A 12,324-nucleotide genomic window follows, 5' to 3' on the forward strand; every position below is an offset into this window, starting at 1 on the left:
AGTTTTGATACATTCCAACCCCCACACTAAGGCCCCTCCCAACCCAAACTGGGTGCAGCCCATGATGCTGGCACGCAGTGCTGTGGGCTCGCTGGCAGGTGATTGCTGGGCCTGGCTCTTGCCCTGGCTTTTTGGCCATTGCAGTGAATGCTGTATGCGAGGAGGGATGTGGGAAGAGGCTCTGTGCTGGCTGAGGTGGCATGGTCATGCTGGGACCTGCACCCAGGAACCCTATGGGTAGGGACTGGGGCTTTGTCACTGCTGTCATTGCAAGCAGGGCATCCCCTATCCAAGGAGGTTGTGTTGTTCTCCGCTCCCTTCCCACTTCTGCCTAGATCACCTCATGTCTGCAGCCCAGCAGTGCTGCCTGTAGCACCCCCAAAGTGAACCTCACCCCACCATCACCATGGGTCCCGCCAAATGAAACTGGGGACCCAAAATCCTGGAGTGGCCCGACCCAAACACCATGGGGCACACCCAACCCCTACCTGCTCCGGTACCAGGGAACTGCGGGGGGGGGGGGAGCGCAACCCTAGAGTGGGGGGGTGCCTAATTTGGGGTGCCCCCCCCAAAAGAGCCCCAGGCAGGAGGTCGAGTGGGGGATGAGCTGGAGCACCTGCAGCAGGGACTGGGAGCCCTGGGATATTGAAACCCCAGCAGTATTTGGGGCCAAGGAGCTTATGTCGGTCTGTAATGGTGCAAACTGGTCCATACTGCTCCATACTGGGATGTGTAAGTTTGAGGCCAACACCAAGTTGGGTGAGAGGGTTGAGCTGCTGGTTTCTACTTGGTTTCTAACATGGCTCCTGGCAGGGACAGCTCCAGGCGGCAGAGACATGGGCAGGGAGTGGGGGGAAAGTGCAGCCCAGGCCTGGGGAGGGTGCGTTCAGGCAGCTCTCTTGGTGTCTGGCACTGGAGGTGGCTGCTGGCCATGCTCTGCTGGGCACAGTCCTTTGCTTCTGCCCATGAGAGCTCCGTGATCTGCCCTTTGGAACAGTGCTTCTGTTCCGGAAATAATCCATCCCAGGTGTCTCCATGGGGCATTATGTTGTACCTTTTCCAGTGCAATTACTAAACCTACTTTTCCCAGTTTGGAGAGGTATCCGTTATGGTAAAATCCATTGCTGTTGCAACATCCACTCTGGGACTCCCTGCTGTACACCAAACAAAGTGAGAAAAGGTGTTGATAGTAACATGGACATACTTCAATTTTCCAAAAGATGATACATGGGTTACATCCATCTGCCAAAGTTGGAGAGGTTGGAGACCTCGAGGATTGACTCCAAGGCCTATGCCTATTGTCTGGCCCTGACAATCAGGACAAGACTGTACAATGCCTCGGGCATCTGTCAGGGAGAAGCCAAACTGCCGAACTAACATTTTTGCTGATTGGTGAAAGAAGGCGTGAGATGCTCGGGCTTGTTGAAAAATATCTACCAGTGGTCCTGCCCAAGCTGGAGCAACTAATTTATCTGCTTTGTCATTACCATCACTAAGGCTCCCTGGGAGGCCCGAGTGACTGCGGAGTCCATTGTGCCAACAGACTAAACGGATGATACTGATTGTTTACAACAAACAAAGTTATAGATAAATCTGGGTTCCATTGGGAAGCATAAGAAGTAGATATTTTAGCCATAATATGGGCTAGGGCCTCATACTGGATTTTTGACAGAGTTCCCTTTTCCTCTGCCTGTGGTTTGCTCTTCAAAAGAGGCATTAGTTCTGCCAGATCGTCATTAGTAATTCCACGTAAGGAACAGATCCACTGAATGTCACTGAATATCACCTATCAATTTCTGCACGTCTGACAAGGTTCTTATCTCTGTAGTAATCTTCATCTTCTGGGGCCTAACATCAGTTCCGGAAATAATCCACCCCAGGTGTCTCCATGGGGCATTACACTGTACCTTTTCAGGTGCAATTACTAAACCTACTTTTCCCAGTTTGGAGAGGTATCAGTTATGGTAAAATCCATTGCTGTTGCCACATCCACTCCAGCACTCCCTGCTGTAGCGGATTGGACGCAGTCCAAACACCCTGATTTTGTGTCATCGCGCGGGGTTTCAAGTTTCCCAAAGGAGTTCCACTTTTCTTATACTTCGAGTGACATTCAGTTGCCCTATGGCCATGTTTGTCGCATCTAGTACAACCACCTGTAAAACCTGAAGCACCACCTGCTGGGTTAGTTTTCTTTACTGTAGATTGTTTTCTGTGATGTCCTGTGGAGACATGGTTAGCAAGCAAAGGTCATGTCCCATGTCTGAGCTTAATTAAGCACAGATTCTGTGAAAGTGAGAAAAAACACCAGTTGTGTACAGTTACCAGCAGTGGAAAAACCCCGGAAGTTAACCAATAGAGATAGAAGACCAGCTGGCCAACCTTGTAGCTAAAAATTGTCTGTGAACTAGGAGCAGAGACCTTGAGAGGAGGATGTGTATATGAGCAGGGAAAATCACCGAATGCACCTGGAATGTACCCAATGCTGTATATGCCAACCAATCACTACGGGAAGCTGTGTACGTGGCAGTTTGACACTATATATACCCATTATTTGAGCACAATAAACGGATCACTTTTATCAATCATATTGATTGTGCATGTGTTCCCTCCGTGCGCGACGACATATTGGCGCCCGAACAGGGACCAACAGAGGAACCCGGGTACCCGTAGTGGCTGGGAGAATTGCGCATGGAGCGGGAAAGCACCGGAGAAGCAGCATCCGGAGGGCTGAAAGAAGAAAAAATGCTCGGTTTTGCTGGTCGAAGATGCCGGGCAGAGAATGGGCAGTGAAAGAAGAAAAAAGAGGCCAATCCTGAAAGAGAAGAGGAGCCTATGATAAAAAAAAAAAAAAAAGAATCGGACTACTAAGTAGTCCTAAGGTAAATCCCGGAGAAGAGACAGAGGTCAATCCTGAAAGAGAATAGGAGCCTCTGAGCCTGGAGGACGAAGAGGGAGCCTCCGCCGCCCGCTGAATTGGCCTGCTTGCTGGTGAGCTGCATTGGTACCAAAACTTAAAAAAGAGAGAGTAGTGAATAATGGAAAGACAAGCGGCCTTTGATTTATTTAAGTGCTTCTTAGAGAAGCGGGATCTAGGAAAAGGGCTTACTGCCCTCTTTGATTATGGAAGGAGATGTGGGGTGCTATTGAGAAAGTTATCTCCAGGAGAGGAGCTGCTGGAGCGCTGCGAGCGGAGGAGCCGCAGATGCAGACCTTTGCGCGGGAGCTGTGGAGGAAGGTGCCCCGGGAGGCGCGGCCGAGCGGGCAGCGCTGGAGCTGCAGCGCGACTGCCAGAAACCGCGGCAACGGCAACAGCAACAATGGCAGCTGCAGGAAAACGTGAAGTGGAGTCCTGGTAACACTCCCCTTTGTGTGACAGGGCAAGGGACAGGGGGGTTCCCCACAACGAGCGACAACAACCCTCAAAGCCTACCCTGGGGGAATCCTCCCTGAAGACAAATTGGCCCCTACAGAAAAAAAAAAAAAAAAAAAAAAAAAAAGATAAAAAAAGAAGAGTACCCTTATAGCCTTTTGAATATGTTATATGAATACTGTGGCAGGCTGGGGACTTGAAACCCCATATACAACTCATTTGATAGTCTCTCTGTGATCCACATGTACTAGAAGTTGGGAAATATATATCCATGTATATTTGTGTTTCTATTAGCCCTTGGAGACTTTTTAAGGATATTGCTGACCACTTCTTCCACTGTAGGCTGGCCACCTGCATTGGAATGAGTGTGCATTTGGTCAGTGTAAAAGCCCAAGGCTCATGCGATGTGGGGAGGCAGAGCCTCTGCGGGGACGCCCGCTAAAGTTGAGCCTGCCGCCTCACACTGCAGTGATGCTGCTTGGAGCTGATTTTTGATTGTCTTCACACGGTCCTTACGCCACTTTCCGTATGAGGGACTGTGTAGTGGAAGTAATGTTTGTCTGGGCTTTGTGTTTTGAATATTGTAGTTGTATGGAGTGTGCTTGTGGGATCCCATGTGTGTGTGTGTGTTGAGGGCAGACAGTGTTCTGTGCATTTTTTGTTGTTGGGTTTGTGTAAAAGTTTTAATGGGTAACAGATTAACATTTTGGACAAGAAAGGGTTAATGCAAAAGTGTGGTTGCTGGCAGGTATTTATGGCTGCTGCTAAGCAGGCAGCTGTAGCTTCACATTCTTTTCCCATCAGAATGCCTTTGAATCACTTTAACCCAGCTCCTTCTCAGGAGCTGATAGCGTAGGATAGCGGGTATGTTTGTATCCTCCTACCTACAGATCCATGGTGGCTACTTGCAAAGTTTGTTAACCCTTACCATAAGCTGGACAGACAAGTGGAGAAACCTGATACCTCAGCTATAGGAGCTGACAGTAAATACCCCGAGCAGAATGAGATAGAGGAAGAGAAAAATAAATGATTGCAGGACATCACTTGGGGGCAACTGAAAAGTAACAACTTGAATATGTGTGCTTGTAACGTAGCTATTATTAGAGGCTGTGATTTTGTGTATAAAACCACCTGTATTTACTAGCCAGTTACTAATGAGAAACTATACCTTGTGTTGTGGGGATTTGTTACTTGTAGAAGATGTTAGAGCATGCAAATTTGCAGCAGCTACTAGAAAATGCTAAGACAAAAACTAGAAAGATTGTAATACAATGGTAGTGTTATAAAGCAGGTAATGGAACAAGTAAAGAGGGTGGAGAAAAGAAAAAAAAAAAAAAGCCGTCTTCAACATGCTGCACAAGAAGCTGCACCAGTAGACCTGGACAAGAGCCTGAACATCTGGACTCTTATCAACCACAAACCTTGAAAGGAGTGAAAGGGACAAGTTGGGAAGAACCGGAGAAAGAACATCGTGTGGAACCGAAGAGAGAACAGCAAGATAATTTCTGAGGACTGTAAATTTGGAAACAGGAGGATGCTTAAGACATGATAAAGAATGTGTAGTCAAGGGGAAGTGAAAGTTTCGATATAATGAGTAGTGATGGCAAAGAACTATGTTTAGAAATAATTGGTCAAGCATAAGTGCGTGGACAGTAATGTGATTGGCTGAGAAAGTACGTGATCAATAAGATTGTTTCGTGATGGAAAAGTACCAAAGGAACTAACCACTACTAACCGCTAGGCAGAATACTATAAAAGCCTGTAAGCTCACTCAATAAGGTATTTTGTTCGTAGCCAGAAATGGAGTCTGTGCCTTAGTTGCCACAGGATTGGGCCTGGCAGGGGGTGCCGTCCCGTATAAAGTCCAATATAACTGCCCATGTACAGTAGGTATCTTAGGCATGTTTATCCCTAATAGCACTATGATAATATACAAAAGAGGATTGTGTTCTTGAAGGTCAAAGCATGCTTTTTTATTTGAGCTGTGATGACAAAGTAAATTTTTGGAACCTGGGTGAAATAATAGCTGCCTCATTTTTAGCTCCCAAAGTAGCTAGAGCTCAAGCTTTAGCAACATTAAATAAACTAGGCTGTTGGCTTGCAAGACAGACAAATGCTACTTCACTTGCTATAAGCGGACTCTTAACTGATGTCGATAGTATTCGTCATGCCACCTTACAGAATAGAGCAGCAATAGATTTTTTGTTGTGGGCACAAGCACATGGTTGCGCAGTTTGAAGGGATGTGCTGTATGAATTTGTCAGACCATTTGCAGTCAATTTATAAAAGTATACAACAATTAAGAGAAGAGGTCAAGCAACTAATGAAAGATGACGGGATGGACTGGCTGACAAAACTCTTTAAAGGATGGGGAATTTCTGGATGGCTTAAAGATTTGCTTATGCAAGGTGCAACTATATTATGTGCGGTAGTCTTATTCATATTAATAGCAAGTTGTATGTTGCGATGTGTGATATCAATGCTTAAGAAAAGTGTAGCATCCGTCTGACTTGCTCAAAAAGAAAAAGGGGGAATTGTGGAGACATGGTTAGCAAGCAAAGGTCATGTTCCCATGTCTGAGCTTAATTAAGCGCAGATTCTGTGAAAGTGAGAAAAAACACCAGTTGTGTACAGTTACCAGCAGTGGAAAAACCCCGGAAGTTAACCAATAGAGATAGAAGACCAGCTGGCCTACCTTGTAGCTAAAAATTGTCTGTGAACTAGGAGCTGAGACCTTGAGAGGAGGATGTGTATATGAGCAAGGGAAATCACCGAATGCACCTGGAATGTACCCAATGCTGTATATGCCAACCAATCACTACGGGAAGCTGTGTGTACGTGGCAGTTTGACACTATATATACCCATTATTTGAGCACAATAAACGGATCACTCTTATCAATCATATTGATTGTGCATGTGTTCCCTCCGTGCGCGACGACAATGTCCCATTCTCCCACAATTAAAACATCTCATGCCCTTCATACCCCCTCGATCACCTCAACCTTGCTGTAACAGAGGTTTGACAGCAGCGGCAAAGGCAGTAGCCATGTATTCTGCCTTTTCCTCGGCCGTGCCCACCTTAGAACAAGCGTCCATCATTTCCTGCAAGCCAGCAGAGTTCGGTAAAACCTGTAAAATACACTTACAAGCTGGGTTAGCATTTTCCACAGCCAAGGACATAAGCACAGATTCTTTACCATTAGGTGCCAAATGAATATTCTTCTCAATAGCTGCTGACAATCTATCAATAAATTGCATATATGGCTCAGTAATTCCCTGTTTTATCGATATATAGGAGGGATTAGCTTTTCCTGCTTCTGGCACAGCTTTCAAAGCAGCTAAGGCCAATTGCTGCGCTTGCTGTAACACCTCGGTTTTCATACAAGCCTGTACTGCATCAGGGTGAAATTTTCCCTTCCCTATTAACATTTCAGATGTAACACCATGTAAGGGATCATTAGGATTGCAACCTAAATTGTCATCAACGGCTCTTTCAGCAAGATCCTCAAACCCACTTTCAAAATGTAATAGCTGCGAAGGAGTTAACAGGACTGAAGTTACCTTAAGACAATCATTGGGAGTTAAGACCATACTAGAAAACAAGGATACTTGACTTTCACACACTGTTTTTTGCAGTCAAAGCAAAATGCAACAGCTTATGAACTTGATCTTGGAAGCAATCAAGACTGCTGCCATGTATGAAATGAATATTGTTTGAATGCATCAAATTAAGTGCAAGTAGAGTTGGTGTATTTAAACATGTTGGTTAATTTTCTAAGTTCCTTAATGAAATGCACCCTCATAAAAATCATCATGAAATGTAAAAAAAAAAAAGTCTGGAGGCTCAAAGTTTCACATGAACATGTAAGAGAAGTTTTTACCTGGATTCAAAGCTCTTCTTCAGACCTGATTTCAGTTCTAGAATAGCATTTGTGTCTACTTCATGGTTAGCCTTCCCTGGAAGAGGGATTCCAAGTGAGACCTCCTGAGGAACTGGGACAGAGCCAGCCACCACTTTCTCTCCACAGGGCTCTGGAAAGAAGAAAACCAAAAAGGCAGACAAGAATGTTTCTGAACAGAAGAACGCATTGAGAGATAGGGTCTTTGAATGGGATTGCTGTCTTCATTTGTTTCTCTTCAAAGAGAGAACACCAGGTTCTTTAAAGCGTTATTCCTCATGGCATGATTTTCACATTGGAAAGGAGCAAGGTCCTAACAACCATTCCAATTCCAACTTACTCTCCTGTTGGAGAGCTGTGAACAAAGCTTGAGATGAGCACTGCTGCTTTCATTTCACTTTGACCTTCTTTCCTCAAGTCTGGTTCCTATGTGTTCCAGGGAAACAGCTTGAACATCACACATCAATGATACACGATAGGAAGGAGTTCCAGGGAAGCCTCTCCACCCTAGTGGCACATTGGAGCCAGCCTCTTCTTTCATTGCAGTCATCTGAAGAGATACAAGATGTCCTGCAACGGGCTAAAGCAAGAGAGCCATTGCTTAAGCTTATCTCAGCTTCTGTATGCATTAAGAAGATAGCTATGAAACAGGTGCCAGACATGACTTGGCATCATTTTCATAGTCATCATCATGTCACACAATTCAAGAATGACTTATTGCGTTTGGATACAATAACATTTTGCAATACAAAAAGATGTACTCCAGATCTTGGGAGGTGGTACGCAGGGCCAGGAAACATGTCTGCACTGGAAGTGTTTCCTTCCGTAAGGAACCCTTTAATCCTGCAGACACATCTTTTACACTGGTCACCAACACAGACAGCATTGATTCAGCACAGCAGGGGTTCCTCAAGGCTCAGCCCTTGGTCTTCTTTTGGAGGAGGTGGCGGTGATGCCCTTGATCCTGGCTCTTCTCCAGGCCTGACGTGCCCTGAACGGGGTCACCAGCAGAGACAGGATGCTCTGCACAAATGTCTGCACCTGATCCTGGGGCTGACTCAGTGCTGAGAGCTCTTCTGCAGCCAAATGCAGATGGTGGTTTACAGTCACACAATCACAGCCTGGTTTGCGGTGCAAGGGACCTCAAAGCTCACCCAGTTGCAGCCCTTGGTTGCCCAGTGCCATGGGCACGATGCTGCCCCATCACAAAGCCGTGGTGGTCGCTGCGGAGACGCCCATTGTGACGGGGCCCCCACGCTGAGCGTGGGCTATTTAAGGAGCCAGAGCCCTGCAGGAATCAGTGCAGAGGAGAGCCCTCCCTCGGGAGGCTGCATCTCCCGTGCCTGCCCTGCGCATCCAGGTACGTGTTCTTTGACTTTGCAATCCTGTTGTAGTGTTGGCTTGAAACACATGGTGGGTGCGTGCTCTAAAGGGAGGAGAAGCTGTCAGGAGATGTGCTGGTGCCATCCCAGCTGTAGGAGCAGGGGCTGGGTGAGGAGGATGCGTAGGGCTTGTTCACGTGCTTGGAGCTGAGCTCTGCCTGCAGAGGTGCTGGGGGCGAAGCAGGAGCCTTCTGTGTGCAGGAGCTGCTGGTGTCAGAGGTGCTGAGAAGGTGTCAGGGCAGCAGAACTTCTCCCTTGTCAGAGCCTGGGCGAGCGCAAGGGTCACCCCAGCTCCCAGGAGCCCCTCCTTAGTTGCATTCCCTGCCCCAGGCAGAGGGATGAGCTCATCGCCAGCATCCTCAAGGGAAAGATTAAGGGGAAATACCCCATCTGCACCATCAAGCCTGGCAGAGTCCCCCCATATCTCCAGTTCCCGCCTCCCCAATGATCTGTGGGGTGAACTCTGGTGGCTGTAGCTACTCTTCGAGGGCTCCATTGGTCCCCCAAATTACTCTGCCCCATGCAGTGATTGGGGACATTCCCACGAGCTTCCACATCCCCCAAAACCTCCAGTTTCTTTCTGAATCCCAAATTCCCACCATTTACTGTCACGGGCAAACAGGGGCACTGAAGAGTCAGGGTACCCTGGGACAAATGGAACCCCGAGTTTTGGGACACTGGATGTTCCCCAAATCCCTGCAGCACCCTGCGGAGATTTGGGGATCCCCCCTCAATGCCCAAATCCCCTCTGAACCCCCAAATTCTTCTCCTCAACACATCTTCACCCTAGGGGAACGTTGCTCACCCAAGAGTGACTCAGGGTGCCCTGGGACCCAGGTACCCCCTGTTTTCGGCACATAGGAGATCCCCAATATAATGTGCTTCCCACAGCGAGTTATGGGAATCCTCCCGAACCCCCAAATGTTCCTTGAACCCCCAAATGCCTCCAACCCCCCCAATCCCTCCCTCTTCTGGCAACGGGGCTCCCTAGGGCATCCAATGAGATTCGGCTGCCCTGCGATTGATGGACCCCCATTTTTGAGAGAGAGGGAGTCCCCCAAATAACTGAGCCACCTCAAGGAGTTCTGAATCCCCAAATTCCCCCTGGGATCCCCCAACGTCTCCTCAAACCCAAAGCCCGCAGCTCCAAAGCCCTCCCCCAGCTCAGCGCAGTGGCACAAACCCGCTAAAATGGGGTGTCCTGAAAAGTGGGGTCCCCCCAGCACCTCCCCTGGGGGTCCCAGAAGTTGCTCTGGGACCTCAAATCCACTGGGGGGGACCCCAACTTTGCTTTGGTTTCAGTAGTGAATTCATGGGGCCAGAGGCAGTGGATCCCCCAAAACAGGCACCCCAATAAAGGGGTATCCCAAAAGCAATGCTGCCCCCCAAAGGGCCCTGGAAGCATCCAAAGCAATCGTGGTGCCCCCCTAAATTCTGGGGTACCCCAAATCTCCCTGTAGCATCACAAGAGCTGGCAGGACATCCAAATGAGGGCCCTGGGGCAGCCCAAAAGTGACCTGCGCCCTCCCATCACCCTGGGGCCTCCAACCGCAAATGAGCCCCGGGGACACAAAGTCCTGGAGGGGCCCCAAAAGGCTGCTCCCCCTCCCCAAAAGACATCAGCACCAAAACACTCCTTGTTGCCCCCAAACCACACTCCATGGGGCATTCCAGCCTCCACCTCCCCGGGTGTCAGGGAGCTGGGGGGCAGCCCCATATTAGGGGGTGCCTAATTTGGGGTGTCCCCCTAAAAAGACCAAGGAGGTCGTGCGGGGGATGAGTAGGAGCGCCTGTGGCAGGGACCGGTAGCACTGGGATATTGAAACCTCTTGTGGTTTAAGCCCAGCCGGCAACCCAGAACCACGCAGCCTCTCGCTCACTCCCCTCCTTCCTTCCCCCGCTCTCACAGGGATGGGGATGAGAATCGAAAAAATGCGACTCCCACGGCTTGAGATAAGAGCAGTCCAGTAACTAAGGTATAACACAAACCACTGCTGCTACCACCAATAATAATAATGATAAGGGAAATAACAAGGGGAGAGAATAGAACTGCTCACCACACGCAGATCAATACCCAGTCTGACCCCAGCAGTGATCACGCCCTTCCACGTAACTGCCCCCAGGTCATAGACTGTGCATGACGTGCTGTGGTATGGAATACCTCTCTGGCTAGTTTGGGTCAGGTGTCCTGTCTCTGCTTCCTCCCGGCTTCCCTTCTTCCCTGGCAGTGCATGAGACTCAGAAAGTCCTTGATCAGAGTGAACATTACTGAGCAGCAACTAAAAACACGGGTGTTATCAGTGCTGTTCCCAGGCTGAAAGTCAAAACTGCAGCACGGCACCAGCTACTAAGAAGGAGAAAAATGACTGCTACTGCTGAACCCAGGACAAAACCCCAGCAGTACCTGGGCCCCCCTCCATCTCCTCCCCATCCCCGACTTTTATCCCCCAGAGGTTGCCCGAGCACAGTCACTGTATCTCACAAGCGAGATTCCGCCATTGCTGAGAATCGTGAGTCTGCTATTTTGTTGGGTGCCACCAAATAGTTCAGGACTGGCTTTGCAGCCGCATCAGGACTGCCAGAAAACACTCGATTTGGGGCAGGGTCTATAATCTACCAATTGTGGACATGCAGTATCCGTTCGCTCCCTCTCACACCCTTTCCCCTGACTGAAGGGGTTGAGAATGGCCTCTACCTGGGTCCCCATACCCTTAGGTAGAGCGTATTCTCTGGTATAATCTGGCAGACTTTGTCTAGTTAAGCCCACCAGCACTTTTGGATCACTGACTTGATCACTGCGCTTTTGGATCACTGCGCTTGAGCATTTTGGGCATCTCCCCACTGCCCCAGTCCTGCCAGCTGGGGAAGCAAAGTAATGAGGACGTATTTAATAAACTTAAAGTGCTGAGTTTCTTAAAAGCCACAGCTTCTCTGGGCACCCTGTGCCACTGTCTCACCACCCTCACAGGAAAGAACTTCTGCCTAAGAGCTTATCTCGGTCTCCCCTCTGGCAGGTTAAAGCCATTCCCCTTGTCCTGTCCCTACAGGCCCTGTTCCAAAGCCTCTCTCCAGGTTTCTTGTAGCCCCTTTAGGCTCTGGGAGCTGCTTGAAATTCTCCCCTTAAGGAGCCTTCTCTTCTCATAGCTGTGCTGAGGATCCCCTCTGAGCAGGGACAACACAAAGCCTTTTCCACGTGCCTCCCTCACTTAGCTGTGCTCTCCCTTGCTTGTCAGCACTGGCATCTTTGTCCCCCTCCATCTCCTCCCCATCCCTTGATCTGGTGGTGTCAGTGCAGTACAGGGTTGGGCCTCCAGCAGTGAACCCCCTCATCTGCAGCTTGAGGAACCAGGAGTCAGGGATGCTGTGAGGAAACTGGTGTCTGGATGTGTTTCAGCAGCCATGTACTGCTCGCTTTACCCTGGAAAGGGCTTCCAGTGCATGTCATGACAGGCCACGTCCGTCTTTGCTGCTTTACAGTTGTTTTCTTTTTTCCACTTGTGATGTTGCTGTCTTCAAAGCCATGTCAGTTTTCATCCCCTGCTACTTCAGTATCTGCCCACCTTTGTCTGACCCACAGACGTTGTGTCAATGGGGTCTCTCACTGGTTTTGAGTAAAAGAAATGATCCTGCAGCAACTTCCTCTCTGTGCTATGTGCTCACGTGGCAGGAATG

Source organism: Psittacula echo (assembly GCF_963264785.1).
Source record: "Psittacula echo genome assembly, chromosome: 19".
NCBI classification, from domain to species: Eukaryota; Metazoa; Chordata; class Aves; order Psittaciformes; family Psittacidae; genus Psittacula; species Psittacula echo.